The sequence below is a fragment of the Gymnodraco acuticeps genome, unplaced genomic scaffold, assembly GCF_902827175.1.
Source record: "Gymnodraco acuticeps unplaced genomic scaffold, fGymAcu1.1, whole genome shotgun sequence".
Taxonomy (NCBI): Eukaryota; Metazoa; Chordata; class Actinopteri; order Perciformes; family Bathydraconidae; genus Gymnodraco; species Gymnodraco acuticeps.
This window is the reverse complement of record NW_022990692.1, coordinates 623,741-640,174: the sequence shown is the minus strand read 5'-3', so window position 1 is coordinate 640,174 and position 16,434 is coordinate 623,741. Positions and strand designations below refer to the sequence as shown.

The window sequence follows — 16,434 nt, the reverse complement described above, 5'->3', positions numbered from 1 at the left end:
GTTTTGAAAGAGAACTCTCTCTCTCTCTCTCTCATCTGCGTGCGGGGCGGGGCCTCACGGACACGCTACATCTCTCGCTCGCAGATACGCTGCATCGCTGTGCACACGGTTCTGCCGGTAATGAATATTACATTGTGAGGAAACTTTCCACCAATAATTCCAATAAGTATTCACTTCAGGTTTACGAAAGTAACTGCACTCAGTTTACTCGTTTTTTCAAATGTAACGCCAGCTGAATGTACTGATTTTTTTTTTTTTTTTCTTTCTTTTTCTTCCGATTACGTAACACCGTTACATGTATTCCGTTACGACCCAACCCTGTGTAAGGGTCGAGTGCAAACGTTTTCGTTAAAAACTAGTACCTGAGTGCAACGGAAGTTGAAGCTCCTGTGGCGGAGTCTTCCAGAGCCTGGAGGCGAGCATCGATAGCTATCATGGAGCTAGCCAGGGATTGCAGGGAGCCGGCCGCGCTACTCTCCATAGGGGTGTGTGACGCTCCCGGACTGGCGAGCCTGAGAAGGGGTGGATTTTTTGGAGGGGGACGGGATCCTGGAGGGCTCGACTTCCTGCCCTTTTTTTACCTCCGCGGCTGCGGCCTCGTCCTGCTCTCTGGGAAGCTGGCTGGAGCTGCTGCCCCGGACTGGGGAGCTACGCTGGAGACCTGGTCCGAGAGCTATCGCCGCTGAGAGAGAGTGAGGCCTGGGGCTGTGGGAAAGCCCTGCTGCAGGAGCCCGGCGATGAGGAAGTCTTCCTCTGTTGATAAGCCGCTGTGGGGAGCCGAACCGGGATCGGAGACTTCCAGAGAAGGTTCGTGTTCCGAATTGTCCGAGTTGGACATCTTGAGCTAGTTGTTTCTTACGGTTTTTCTCACGAGAAGCAGTATTGTATTGCAACTACCATTGCGTGTGATCATCTGCAATGACAACTGACAGGGAGGAAGAGCAGGTATTTAAGGCATTTAGCATGTGCAGCGATTGGCTGCTGAGGCATGACGCCCTCATATTTAATGAGGGGGGAAGGGAGCCATAGAGTGACGTGTGAGTGACTCGAGTTAGGTCTTCCTTATTGAACTTGCGCTAAAGCTTTCATTAGTTGTGAAGTTTTAAATGTGGTGGGCAGTCAAAATTAAAAGCTTCCACTTCCATGCATCAGTGCAAAGCTAAGGAAGTGAACCGTAAGCAGTCAATGGTTTAGTTATTAGTTAGGAGTTACATTTACATGATATCAGACCCTGCTGCCAGACTTCAGAAGGACTATTTGTGTAGGTAAAGTATCAAATAAAGTAGTTTGACACCACTTTGTAGTCATATATCGAAAGAAAGCTTCAAATATAACTGCACAGTGACTGGATGTTACGGTTGTTGTTTGTCTGCTCATTAATCTGCCTGAGTGTTTTCAGCGGTGTGTGTGTGTGATTATGCAAATGAGCTGTGTGGTTGCCCCAACATCATTGGCTGTCATCTCCTGGTCCACTTCCGAGGACACTGATTGGAGCACGCCGGGCCCGACGTTCTCCAATCCCTGTGCAAGCCCAGCGCACACCTGCTGGAGAGGACTACAAAGCTGGGGACAATCATCACTCTGGAGGCTCTGTTGAGTGAACAGACGCCTCTCGCATTTTGCTCTTCATTCTGTGGTTAATCTTGTGTGTTTATCTCCGTGTGATATTGTGTGTTAGTAGAGTGTAGAGTAGGTTAGTTAGTGTTTAGAGTATCGTTGGGATTTGTGACTGTTGCCTTTAGTTAGCTGTGTGTTTGGTGTAGACTCCCTTTGTTAGTTGTACCACTCTTGAAGTGAGGTTTTGTTTGGTTCTTTAGTTAGGGTACTAGTATTTATTTTCCCCACATATGCCTTTAGACTCCTTTTTTAGAGTCTTCCTTTTGTTCGGTTATTTGTCAACGATGCCCTTTTGGCCCTTTTGTTTGTTTCAGACTGCCTGCCTGCCATTTTGTTACACCTTGCTTTATAATAAAACCACTTATAATTAATACCAATACCACTCTGGTCGTGTCGCTTCCCTTTGGTTCCCCTAGCCCAATAGGGAACGTAACACTGGAGAAAAAATTAAATAGAATATTCTCAGTAAAACATACTTACATAAATTGGACAAATTAATGTTTGCTGTAGTGCGTTCAGTAGATTCTCTTCTTCTATCTCTTTACATAGAGAATACTGTATGTTTACCCATGGACAATGTAGGAACACAGTAACATATATTTACATTTTGAGATCATACAAGATACTAAAGTTTAAGTACTAGCAGAAAACATATAATATATTAAGTCCATTAAGGGTTTTGGTTAAACATTTTTATCTTAATGACAATAACAGGTTTGAAAAATACAAAATGTTCTGCATTGTTTTCTTCCTGGACAGGCTTTACTGCTTTGATTGCATTGAAAGCATGAAATAAAGATAATACTTGTGGGTTGTTTTTCGTGAGAACTTTACCATTAGTGAGAACATCCGTCATGTTTTTAGTTATTTTGGTTAATCTGCTTCAGAAAATACCGAATATTTGTATTATTAAAGATGAGATGGTAAATTAATCCAAGTTATTTTTATTAATGCAAAACAAAAAATGTGCACCAAAAATCTGAAAGAAAACAAATACAGTGTACAAAAGGTGTGTGCTTCAGTTCCTTTGAACCTGAACATCTTGTTTGACCTATTGGTGGCGCTGTGACTGCAGATGTTTTGGCTTTGGCAAGAGACTACTTCTGCAGGTAAATTAAAGGCATTAGATCATGTGTTGGCACCCTGTGGTAGCATCTAGTAAGAATCATTCACTGAACAGTACATGCAGGTATAATTGCATTTGGGTTTTATTAATAATATATATGTGTGTCCACTGTGTGCATCTACAGTGCTAAAGCATGTGTCCATACTGCATATATTAGTATCTGGCTCTGATATCACCAAATGTACAACAAGGTTAGAGCCACATGATCTGAATCAGACATGTAACAGAAAAGGTTATAGTACAATGTTTTACACTAAATATAAGTACACAGAAAGTAAGTATCCAGTTGAATTGCAAAGCCTTCAGCATGTTCCTAGAAAGGCCGTTATTAAAAAAGGCTCTGCGCTATTTACACAAAAGCAGCAAATACACTCAATTGCTGAAACAAGGATGTTGCTTTTCATGTGTGTATCCGCTCCATTGGTTCTGTCCATGAGGATGTCTTTATTGATCTGGAAGAAAACCAAAATTAGTTATTATCATTGGGTACTTTCTGCTTGTGATACTGTTTTTGAATACAACAATGTATGTTAATGCCAATTTTTTTGTATGTTAAAATATTTAAATTTGTCATTTAATAATTATGATGTTTTAAGTAATGTTTCATTAAACCAAAACATGTCTGGAAAACAACATGCTGTTTATAAAAAGGCATTAAAATGCACAAAAAGTGTAAAAGCTTTATTTGGTGGATTTGCTCATAATAAAAGCTTTTAGTATATTAATATGTATATGTATTAAAGTGTTTTGAACTTGACTTTACCTGTAGCCACGTTTGAGTAAAGGCTCTCTTCTGGTTCATTACTGGCACCTGTTAGAAGGATTAAAATAATGTATCAAAGGACAATTCCTGTACTTAGTATTTGTATTTATATTTGTATTTAGACACTGCTGGCCTACAAAAGCACCTCAACCATTGCATGTAGTATTTGTATTTCTGCATGTTAAACACAAATTAAATACTGTACCATTTCCTGCTTCTACCGGCCCTCCGATTGTTTCATAGAGACAACGATCACCTACAGAGAAGTGAAAATCAACCATGGGTATACCAATCATTTTAATCACAATTAAGGCTAAGAGTTCAAAATAAATCATTTTATTAAACCGGACAAGGGCTGACCATGGAGGAGAGTAGAATATTCTGGCATGTTTTGAATTTCATCCTGGTTGATCATGTGGTCTGGAGCAGGGCCCTGATTGGTGCTCTGAGATCTTGTGGGCCATACCCATGAAGATAATGAAGTGGATTGACTTTAACCTATGACTGCTGTAATGTTCAAAATGAGATACAAGAGGGTTGTACCGACCTGATGAAGACTGAATCTGTAGAATACAAGAAACACTTAGTTACATTGTTTTTGAATTGCAAATATTTCCGGTACATGTAATCTGTGATTTTAAGTAATTATAGTTCAATTAATTTGATATCAGATGAAAAGGTTCTGACCTTTTGATTTTCTGTAGCGATACAGCAGCGGGAGAATTATCAGTAAAACTCCACAAAGCAGCCCAACAGTCAACAGGATGGGAAATTGAGAGGCTTTTCCAGGCCGAGACGCTGCTAATATAAATAACCTTAATTATTACACTATAAACCATCTGTCCAACCATCTGCTGAATCTCTCCGTTTACATTTATAAAAGCCTTCGTCTGACTTTGACACTGCAGAGATGGTCAGCTCCCTTCTGGTATCGTTCTGGATGAGTTTGTCATTTTTATAAAAATTCACATCATAAAGAGCCGTTTGTGTCTTTAACTTGCAGCTAAGAGTGACAGCAAGTCCCTCAGCCACAGGACGGACAGGACTCAACAGGATAATATCATATTCTGAAATAAAAGAATAAGAAGGCTTTGTCAGAGCAATTAGCTTTTGCAGATTTAATACGTTTAGGCACAACTGGTCTAGTCTGGCAGAAGCTAAAAACAGGTAGATGTAAGAAACAATAAAACACATAGAATATTAACTGTGATCTTTGAGAGGAGTGACCCTGGAATTGACTTTGCAAATTAGCCTTTTTTATAAAGTTTTAACTTCACCTTCACATTTCAAAACAACATAATACTTCAGAAATAAATATTTTAAATAATGAAAACTCACTCATTGTGATGTTGACTGCATTACTGAACTTTCCTGTTTCAGACTCACACCAGAACACTCCACTACCCCGTCTCCTGGTTATTGTGCATGTGGATCCAGTCATTGTCCCCCAGGAAGAACAGGGATAAAGGTAGTCATATTTCGAAAAAAATCTCATCACTCTCCACTCACTGGAGTTTCCCTCACAGCTCAGTGACACAGGCGTTTCGGTGAAGTGCTGCACACTGTCAGGACTCACTGTGAGAGACCTGCTAAATTCAAATCTGAAACACATAAAGGTGAAAAACAAAGCATTTATGTATATTGAAAGCTTAAAGGTGGGGTAGGTAAGTTTGAGAAACCGGCTCGAGATACACTTTTTGTTATATTCCATGGAATGCTCTTAACATCCCGATAGCAATGAATATCTTAAGTGCTTTGACAAAAAATCCATACAAAAAAGTCATCTGTTGACGCCGTGGCGCTGTAAAAAGCACGACCAATCATCTGAGCCGGCCCGGCTAAAGTAACTGGATGGCCTACCTGCCTGTCAGCCTTCCATCTGTGCACAAACTTATCTCGTGCCCTCATTGGTCATGTGCACGTTCGTGTGTGTTGGAGGAGGGGCTCTGTAAGGAAGTGGCAGATTTTCTCCGGTTGTGTATTTTCAAATTCTAGCGAACTCGAGTTGGTTTCTCCAAAATTACCTACCCCACCTTTAAAGCCAACTTGAACAATAAAAAAAAGCGAGTATCATATTAAATTATGTAATTAATATGAAGAGAATTGTTGAATGTAAATAATTTGGAGTTGTTTGTACCATTGGGGAGCTTTTATGTAAAACATAACCAAAAGGCATATCCAAAATATTCTAAAACTCAAAAACTATTTAAAGTCCTCCATTTAAAAGTGTGGGTGGCATAGAACAAGCAAACATAGAAAGAAGGAAGAAGAAAGAAAATGGATTGTTTAATTGATTTCCAGATAGGAGTATTGCTTGCATGTATTTAAAATAATAATGTCTTTAGACTCAACAAACTAATTAAAAGGAATAAAATAACCAAAAAATATATATAATCAAACAATTCTAACTTAAGACATATTCCCAACTGAAGAGAATAAAGAGAAAAAAGCATTCAACAGTTAACCGTTAAACCCCATCCCTGTTGTTCAGATCTCAGGCTCGAAAATGACATTCCCAGAACAAATGACCATATCTTCCCTTCTAAAAGGGGAAAATTAATAATCTTTTTTCTCAAAGTAATGGTAAACCTTTGAGTTGGATGTAGAAAAGTCAGAATCAATATAGATGTTTTTTATTTTAAAGAAAATTCAGATTGAACAGTAAAAAACTGTAAATTATAGTGTCTGTCCAAAAATTATTTTTTAATTATAGTGAAAACTAACCTTGAATGATGGGAATGTAGACTAAAAGCTTTAGGAATCCAAAGTGCAACATATAAGTACCCTGTATCAAGATTGATGCAAAACAAGTGACATTTGACCTTTTTAGAGAGGTTTAGCAAAAGAAACCCACTTCTGAGGTCATTTGGGCAGATTTTCCATATCTCTGGCCCCCCTTGGTCGATTTTGATGATTGACATCTCTTTTTAACCGCTAGAGCCAATGGAATCGAGGGAAAGTTCCACACACACACACACACACACACACACACACACACACACACACACACACACACACACACACACACACACACACACACACACAGCTTACCAAATAAGGAGTGAGAGTGACGCGTAGCCAAAACCGGAGTTGCGACACACTCTGGTGGCTACCATTAGCAGCTAATTTTTATTCTCCGATTTTTTGCATAAAAATGGAATTATTGATTATCAATAATTTGTTCAAAGTGACAGACACATTGGATTAACCTATGGATTAACCTTCAAACGCATTTGTTCTCGTTTTAATGCCATTGAACACGACTTTTGATCAGAATAACAGCAAAGGTGAGCATATCTCCGTGTTTTGCTACCTAAAGCTACGTCGTGTGTTGTCTGTATTTGCTTCCCCTGTCACAAGTTATAATCGCTCAGTGATGATCCTTATATTTCTATAATCTGTGGACTCTCAGGATGTTATCTAAGCTTGTTTGTGCAGATCCAATAAGTATATTGATCAGTATAGCTAGAGTTCTGTGCTAACGGCCTTAAGATTTTTTCGCTCGTGGCTAATTCTGAGGCTCAGCGTTAGCTTTGTGGTTTGTTTTGCAAAAATAAATAAAAATGATCAGTTAGCTGAGTTTCTTCCCGTTACATGGATATGAAACATTCATAGTTTATTAAATATTAAGAAGCCCTCAGACCATGGCCGTATCTACCATTGAGGTCACCGAGGTCCGGACCTCGGTAATATTTTCCGAGCTGTGTCTATAACAAAACTTGTGAAATAATTGCACTAAACGGGGTTCTTTGTAGTACTTCCATTTACTGACGATGGGGGCGCTGCATAACTACGTAGCCTCTGTTAAAGCAAACAGAAGAAGAAGACATGTATCAACAAACCAGAGCCATATAATAGAAGAGTTATGACAACGGAAGTCCAAGTACGGTTATCATCACGTGGTTCATGTAGACGAGGATTGTTCCCCGGAAGTTCATGGCGGGCAATGTGAATGCATTGATAACAGGAGATAGAACTACGATTTTTGGTAATTATTAGTGAATAAAGGTTTTGATTTTCAATATTTATACAACAAATCGATATGTGTATGTATTTACATCAATATGTTTTAAAAAATAAAATAGAATTTGGTAATATTAAGTGATAATATTAGGATTAGTGTGAACAACTAGTTTACATGTTAGGCTAACAGTGCCTTGGTTAAAGAGCCTGTTGCTGTTTATTTATAGCTTTGAATTCTTTAAAACCAATATTATCTTCTTAAACCTGTATGGTAGTCAGGAGCATCATTTTCTAATGTTTATTGATATATTTAGAGGGAGGGGATCTAAAGTAATGCTTTAAAATTCAGATTAGATTAATGTCTACCATTTTCTTAAATTCATGGTAGTTTCAGTAACCATGGTAATTGAGGACACAAGTTATCTAAATGACTAATGTCATCTTTATGGCTTTCAGAAAGGACAGGAGACCGACAGGTGACTATCAAAGGACTAGCAGCAGCAGCATGATGATGATGATGATGATGATGATGATGATGATGTTAAATGTGTTGTTTTAGGAACATCCATTGCAAATACATGGAATTCAATAAACATTGAATAGCATATCATGAAGTTTGTCTGTGCCTTTTCCTCCGTGTTGTCCTGGTTTGCTGTGCTGCCTCCTAGTCGCCACCATGGTTTGCTGTGCTGCCTGGGGATGCTCAAATCGCTCCGAGAAAGGAGTACGAATGTACGGCTTCCCCACTGACACAGAGCGGAGGAAAAAATGGCTGGCTCAAGTCAGCAGGAGCAATTTCACGACCAACAGCAACAAAATATGTGATGTAATTATATACAAACACTGCATTTGCACTTTTTCACAAAACGAAACCACACCATTGGGAAAGCTTAATGTTTTGTTTAATACAAAAAAACAGGGAAAGGCTTGAAAGTCCACTGAGACAAATGTAACATTTGTGATATTGGGCTATATAAATAAACATTGATTGATTGATTGAAAAACACTGAGAGTTGAAACTCAGGGTGCAGGGTGAGGGTCTCAGTGCAGGTATTCAGGCTCCATTGAATCCCCCTCTGGTTCTTGTGCTGAAAGAGGGAGTAACAGACAGGAGAAAGGGTTATACACACCTATATAGCACACACTCCCTTGGGGAGATAAGGTGTGGTCTTTGTTCCCAACTGAAGTTATGGAACTTTATTATTTGTGAGTTTAACAAAGTATGACAAATGGCATCAGTAACAGATGTGATATGAATTTCTATAAAGTTGTCTCACATTCTTGGTCATATTTTATATACAGTATGTAATGAGTATAACATGTCCAGTAAGTATAAAGTGTTTCCTAATACTGTGTATTCAACCACTATGGAATATGTATGTGGGCAGACAAGATTCAGACACAGTTGTTCTGTGTGTGAAGTAACCTCAAGTCACTCCGCAGGCACATTTTGATGCAGACCAGTTTGTCAAGACAAAAAAGGGCAAGACTAGGCTGAGAGCAGAGGCTATACCCACCATCTTCGTGCATCGCCCTGTGGTCAAAAGAGAAGGGCCCCTGCACCACGATTCACCCCGGGACCTGTATCTACAAAGCCCATAGCTCATGATCACAGCGATAGTGTGAAAGGTGACACAGGTATAATAAGTATGAACTCTTAGTAACAAAAGTAATATTTCTTATTTTTAAGTGGTATAATATTTAAAATGTTCGAAAATGTACAGTTCCATGTCTTCTACATACATTAGTCTCAAAGATTGAGGGAAAAAGGGATGAGGAGACTGAGAGAAAGGAAAGTGAGGGTGAAGAAAGAGAGGACATAGCCAGTGAGGAGAGACAGGGAGGGCGGACATCACCCACTCAGCCAGCAGCCAGTCAGCATACGAGGGAACCAGCAGCCAGTCAGCATACGAGGGAACCAGCAGCCAATCAGCATACGAGGGAACCAGCAGCCAGTCAAACAGATCTATTAAAACAATTAAAGAGAAAATTAAAGAGCCAAGAAGGAATCACCAAAAAGCAAAGGCTGCACTAAGAAAAATCAGGAAGGAAAATACAGCTCTCAAGACAACAACGAAAATTAGGGACAAGAAATATAAGAAAACATTGCTCTTCCACCTGCCAGCACCCAGCTAACATCACTGCCCCTCCACCCGTAACATCACTGCCCCTCCACCTGCCAACATCACTGCCCTCCACCTGCCAGCACCCAGCCAGAGGAGCGCAAACAACAAAAACAAACAAGGTGTCCCGTCATGTACCTGGAAGTTTGGGTTGGCAAAATGGAGTAAGAGAGGGACTTGAAAAACCTTGGTGGCTCTCTACTCATGTTGTTACAGTTGTCTTGGTTACAGCTCTCAAGTAGTTTTTTTTGCCATTTCCACATCTTTAGAAAATATGAAATACAAAATTGAAGTGAAATCAACCTCTTCTCTGGAGAACAAACTTTGATTTCTCTGTCTTGTGAGTTTGCAGTCTTGCAGTTTTGCTCCTCCACCTGTAACATCACTGCCCCTCCACCTGCCATACAGTAGGTTACTAACAAGATTACTTATATAATACAGTGATAGAGTACATGTTTAGTATGCTTACTTATATAAAACAGTAGTATTAAACTTACCTTGTGTTTTCACTCTCACTTAAGTCCCTCTCCCTTTGCCATCAATCCAAAATCAGCTGAGCTGCAACATTATACAGACAGGTAATAATCAACATAATCACAAGGACACAATATGGCTCTGCTAAAAACACTCACTCTTACACGCACCAAAGTTATATTTATCTAATATTTAACTCCCTCCACCCCCGCATACAATCCCGTTTAGAAGCCCCTCTTCTCTAATTCAACAACGTTGGACCAAATAGACATTAAGAGAACGGAATTTACAATTAAAAGGCTGTTCAACGTGTGTTGCTAACTTGCTTCGGTATCCTAGCTTGATCTGTTATCTGTAAACGTTCCCTAAATCTACTAATTTAGGGATAATCCACTGACATCCTTTCATACACATGTTAATTTGAATCAGATGTACTGATAATATCCGCAATATAAATCTTTAAACTTCTTCTTACCTTTAAAAGTCCGTCACGAACGGTCTATTATGCTGCAACTCTACAGCTCTGCTAGCCTTGGTACTAACTTCCGGGGAACGATTGAGAGGCTCCACGATCCGCCATTGCTGTAAAAAAGTGGTCCATTGGAGTGAACGGAGATGTCGTAACTCTTCTATTATATGGCTCTGCAACAAACCAACGCAGCCCGGACTTGAACCGGAGCAGCGGAGGAGTGATGAGGTATCTAGAGATCTGAGTCCAGCGAGCTGCTTGTATTTCTGTTCATCAGGACGTCATATGACCAGCAGATCCTGTGTGAACGCTCTACGTTAGTCAGTGGACGTCCGACAACATGCACACTAACTTATATTGCAGCTATAGGCTATACTTTGGTTTAAATTGCGTGAATAAACTAGCTAGCTAAAGTTAATTACATTCATCCAATGTCAGAAGGATTACCTTTTAACAAACGTTGTAATGCTTTTCTTTCATTTCAATTTGAGTAAAACATTGAAGATATAACATTGTATTGTTTTCTTTTTACACTGACTCAGATATAATGAAAAGATTACGTCAGTCGAGGCTCAGCTTTGGAAGAGACAGGACAGGCAGAGAGAAAGAGAGAGAGAGAAAGTGATGGAAGTCAGGGAGGAACTGGAGTCACACAACATAATGTAGGCTTAATAAGCCCATCTATTTATCTATCTATGTATCTATAACAATAGTCTTCATTTACAATAGGCATAATTTTAAAACATACATAACTGTAATAGATATTACAGTTATGATGTCATAATAACATACTATTGTATAAAACACAATTTGCTTACATCTTTGTGCTCTTTTGAGAATCAAACAAAACAGATTTAAATTAAAAAAAAGAATGCAAACAAACAAGTGAAATGAACTAAATAGCTGAATTGCTTTTAATTCACTGGCAGAAGCGACAAGTGAGGAGGAGCAAACAGTGAACAACGAGGGAGAGATTGAACAAAAAGAAAGAGTAGAGGACAGAGAGAGTAATGAACAGGAAGAAGACAGAGAGATTAAAGACGATGGAAGAGAGGGTGCAGGTTATGGAAAGGAGAGAGACATGGAAAATGAATGTTGACAATGTGTTGTGATCATTTTAGCCTCTTCTGCATGTCCAGATCATTAATAGTAACAATCAACTGATTCTTATGTATTACACTTTGAAAATAATTGATGCTGACATTGTCAGCCCACTGACATGGGTTGAAATCAATATATTATCCAATTTGTGACCCCCCACAGGACTTAAAAAGCACCTAACTAGATCATGAAAATCCCAAAAATCTCAGGGGGTATCCCCCTAACCCCCCTAACATGTTTGGACCTCGGTATTTAGGAATTCCTGGATACGGCCCTGCCTCAGACGCTGTTTCCTGCAGATTATGCGTTTTTCCGCCCGGGGGCGGGTCGATGGGGTTCAACAGGTTATGGTAAGGTTGAATAATGGAAAGGTCAAAACAAACTTAATTCAAACTCTGTTCAATTTAAATGGCTATGATATTTGGTAAAAAATAAATAAATAGAGAAATAATAAAAGGAACCACACACTGACCTCCAGACCAGACAAACGCAGGTTGGCTGTATGAAGTGTAAAACACTGGATCTCCTCTTGCAGCTCTGCAAATATATCCTGCTGTGTATGTTTGTCCATCAATGATGAAGATACGCTGTTCAGTCCCATTCTCAGCTCATAGCTGTAGGAGTTGCCTGACCTTTGGGGAACAGCCTTATACCAGTAGAAGCTCCAGCCAGCAGAAGGATGATCAACCCTGCAGTTCAGAGTTACTGAGGCTCCAGGACTCGGCCATGATGGAGACACAGTGAGGACAGGCTGAGGTCTTTCTGTTGGAAAGTGATTTAAATATAACGTTATGATTTATAATTGGTGGGTAACATGCACTCCTTGGATCCTACATATTTTTTACTGACGTAAAAGCAAATTTAAGGGTGAACTTTAAAAACCAAAATACTAGTTTTTACTTAATGTTTTTATATAGAGAAAAAAAAGTCAACTGATAATAAATGACTTACTGTCAGAAAATATCGATGTGAAAACAATCCATTTGTCACAGGTTATAAAGTATAACAAGTTTTGTTGGTAAAGTATTATCTTTATGTAAATGCTCTGATGTAAGAAGTTGATCCCTGTCTGTCTTTTTGTTCTTATTTTTAATACTCTTGATTTTGTGATAACCTAAAAGCACAGGATTGTACAGCATACATCACCTGCCTTTACAGCATCAGTGGAGCTGTTCAAACGTTAAAAAATAATATCATTTACTAATTATATACTGTGGAGGAAATAAGTATTTGATCCCTTGCTGATTTTGTAAGTGTACCCGCTTAAAAAGAAAAGAACAGTCTATAATTGTAATGGTAGGTTTATTTGACTAATTAGAGACAGAATATCAAAAAGAAAATCCAGAAATTGACATTATATGAAAGATACAAATGTATTTGCATTTAACTGTGGGAAATAAGTATTTGATCCCCTTGCAACCAACAAGAATTCTGGCTCTCACAGATCGGTTACATCAGTCTTCTTACTTTAAACAAGTACTCCTAATATCAACTTGTTACCTGTATAAAAGACACCTGTCCACAGAATCAATCAATCAGATTCCAACCTCTCCACCATGAGCAAGACCAAAGAGCTGTCTAAGGACCTCAGGGACATGATTGTAGACCTGAACAAGGCTGGGATTGGCTACAAGACCATCAGAAAGCAGCTTGGTGAGAAGGAGACAACTGTTGGTGCGATTATTCGGAAATAGAAGAAAAATAAAATGGGCATTAATCGCCATCGGTCTGGAGCTACACACAAGATCTCGCCCTGTGGGGTATTGATGATCATGAGAAAGGTAAGGGATCAGCCAAGAGCTACATGGGAGGAACTTGTTAATGATCTCAAGGCAGCTGGGACCACAGTCACCAAGAAAACTATTGATAACATACCATAATGGCTCAAATCCTGCAGCGCCTGCGAGGTCCCCTGCTCAAGAAGAACATGAAAGGCCCGTCTGAAGTTCGACAATGAACATCTGAATCAATCAAAAAAAGGCTTGGGAGAAGATGATGTGACCAAAATTGGAGGAGGACAGATGCTGACTATAACCCGAAGAACACACAAAATACAAAATCTGCAAGGGATCAATACTTATTTCCTCCACTGTACATAAAGTAAAATGTGTTTTATTTTTGTCAAAAAATGTATTATACATTGACCAAACCGATGTTGTTTGTAGGTTATTTGTCTTGACTAAGTATACAAAAAGAAAGACTATTGTATAATTACCTTGAGCTTGTCCACGGTAAAGTAAATTGAGCACTGTAATACATTTAAAACTACATCAGACATTATCAAACTGACAAATATATCATAACCTCAGGCATTTAAAAAGTTGTATCAATGGTAATTAAAACTGGAAAAGTATTCAGAGAATAACCCCAGCGCGCAGAGCAAAGTGTGTCCCATCTTCACATCGAACACTGACTTTGTCTCTTACACATACGTCCACTTTAACACTTGAAACAAATTGAGGAAGACTAACAGAGCACTGTGGGAGGAAATCTGATCTGATGTCAACATGAGCTCATTGGTATTTTACACATTTCCTAAGAATAACTAGTCTCTCTTTCCTTCCTGTTTTACGTTGGCATGACTACTTCATGCTCATGCCATGCAGATACATTTTAGCTTCACTCTCAAGATACCACTTTAAAAAGGCAGAGTAAATAGTCATTTTTACTCAACTCATATCTCAGTAAAAATGCACGGCAGTATTATACTTGTGTTTCAAAGGCAGATTTAACACCAACAGTTAGATGGTTCATCGAGACAACTGCAGAACGATTTAACCTCTTTTCATTCTTTACCTGACCTTTATTGCGATTATAATTCTGATCATTTGTCATGCATTAGTCTAAAAACACAAGACAAATGTCAGGATTTTTTTGGTCACATCTCAGCTCTTGCACCTCTAAATTCCTTCTGTCGCCTCAAAGTATGACTGTACTGGATCCCCAAAATAATAAGGAGGATGATTAAACAAATAAAACACCTTGTGTAAATAAAAATCATGGAGAAACAATTAAGTAAATAAAGTTTATTGATGCAAAACAAAGCTTACTTTTTTTAAATACACCTAGATTAAAGCCATATGATGCATTTCCTTTCAATTGTTTGCTATTACATTAACTGTACAAAATACTGTCTGATAAATGGAGAGCAAAGCTGCAAATAAAGTTTAATAAGTTGTTTCCATTCCTCTTGTCCTTACAGAAGACATTGTTTGATCTGGAAGAAAACCAAAGAAGAAAGAGATTACACTTTTTAAAGAATTAGGGTGTTTCATGACATATTAATCCCATTTACAACATATTTAACAATATATGAAATAAATAAAGTGATTGATCTGAATACTTACATGATGTTACGCTGCATTTTTACCAAGAGCTGTTCCTTGTTTGAGTTCAGAATGGTGCAGGACTTGACTTCCCTATGAATTAAGAGATTATTATTATTTTGTTTTTACAGTATTCCCCCAGTCAAAAATGAAAATGTACTGGTATACATTTTCCTCACAAGAGGGTAGAGTGATAGTTTGATAGAAGGAATTGCTCAGGATGATTCACAACAGTTAAACATGTACGGATACAGATGCATGAAATGTCACATGCCCTGATGTTTATTTCATGAATGCATAGAATTGGAAGATAATTAAATAAACAAATAAAGTTTTGTGTAGGATTTCAACATTGCTGACTTTGGAAACACCATGTGGTCATTTTTTGAATGACACCATAGCACGCAGCATGTAACCATATTAAAAGCTTAAAGGGAGTACTATTTCATCAGACCTGCAGCTGATGCCATCTGCACATGTGAGGAAACACAATCCTCTGGTTCATTTGTCATCCCTGTTAGACGGATCAGGAGAAAGCGTGAAAAGAAAATACTTTACTTAATTTAGGCACTGCTGGCCTACAAAAGCACCTTAATTATTGTATGGTATTGTTACGACATATAAATCAAATACTCACCCTTCTTAGAAATGTTTTTGAGCTCGATCACAGAATATGTTGCATCCGTGGATTCATCTGAAATATACAATTTATTTTAGATTTAAAAGAGTGAACCTTGAATAGTCCTATTCCAGTATTTATATTTGCTATACTGTACCATGTGCAGGTTCTTCTGGGCCTCTGATTGTTTCATAGAGATCGGCATTATCTGAAGAGAAATCTAAATCAAACCAAATTCATATTAAAATCCCTCTATATGAACTCCTACATTTTTTTGGAATAACTAATGAGAAATGGAAATTCTACTCGGTTTATAACGTTAACAATAAATTCAAAACATATTAAGGACTCAGGCTGACCCTGGAGAACAGAAGCATTTTCTCTTTGGTTAGTTTCGTCCTGGTTGATCATGTGGTCTGTAGCAGGGCCCTGATTGGTCCTCTGAGATCTGGTGGGCAAAACACATGTAGTAAATGAAGTGGATTTATGAAGGAACATATGACTGCTGTCATGTTCATAATAAAATAAAATAGAGTGTTGTACTAACCTGCTATAGCATGAATCTGTAAAAAAGAAGAAAGTACTACTTTATTATTTTGCATTGTGAAAGTGTCCTACTGTCAAAACAGTACATGTTATTACAACATAGCCAATCTTATATCAGAAGAAAATAATCTCACCTTTTGACTTCCTGTATAAATACAGGAACAGCAGCAGGAGAATAATCAGTGAAACTCCACAAAGCAGCCCAACGATCAGCAGGACGGGAAATTCAGAGACTTTTCCATGCATGGACGCTGCAATTATAAGTAATTTTAATTAATATTATATCTCTTTCCTGTAATAAATTAGC

At 38.4% G+C, this 16,434-nt stretch overlaps 1 protein-coding gene and 1 long non-coding RNA gene across 2 annotated transcripts in view; both read right to left on the bottom strand.

Annotated features, from left to right (window-relative positions):
* Positions 1-16,434, bottom strand: part of LOC117555506 — an 82,630-nt gene that overhangs the window by 17,558 nt on the left and 48,638 nt on the right. The gene's annotated exons all lie outside the window — the stretch shown is intronic.
* Positions 2,546-4,261, bottom strand: LOC117555566. The gene is made up of 6 exons (XR_004570410.1): positions 4,194-4,261; positions 4,054-4,069; positions 3,867-3,958; positions 3,712-3,762; positions 3,507-3,554; positions 2,546-3,195 (listed from the first exon to the last, which is right to left on the bottom strand). It is a non-coding gene; the product is annotated as an uncharacterized LOC117555566 (long non-coding RNA).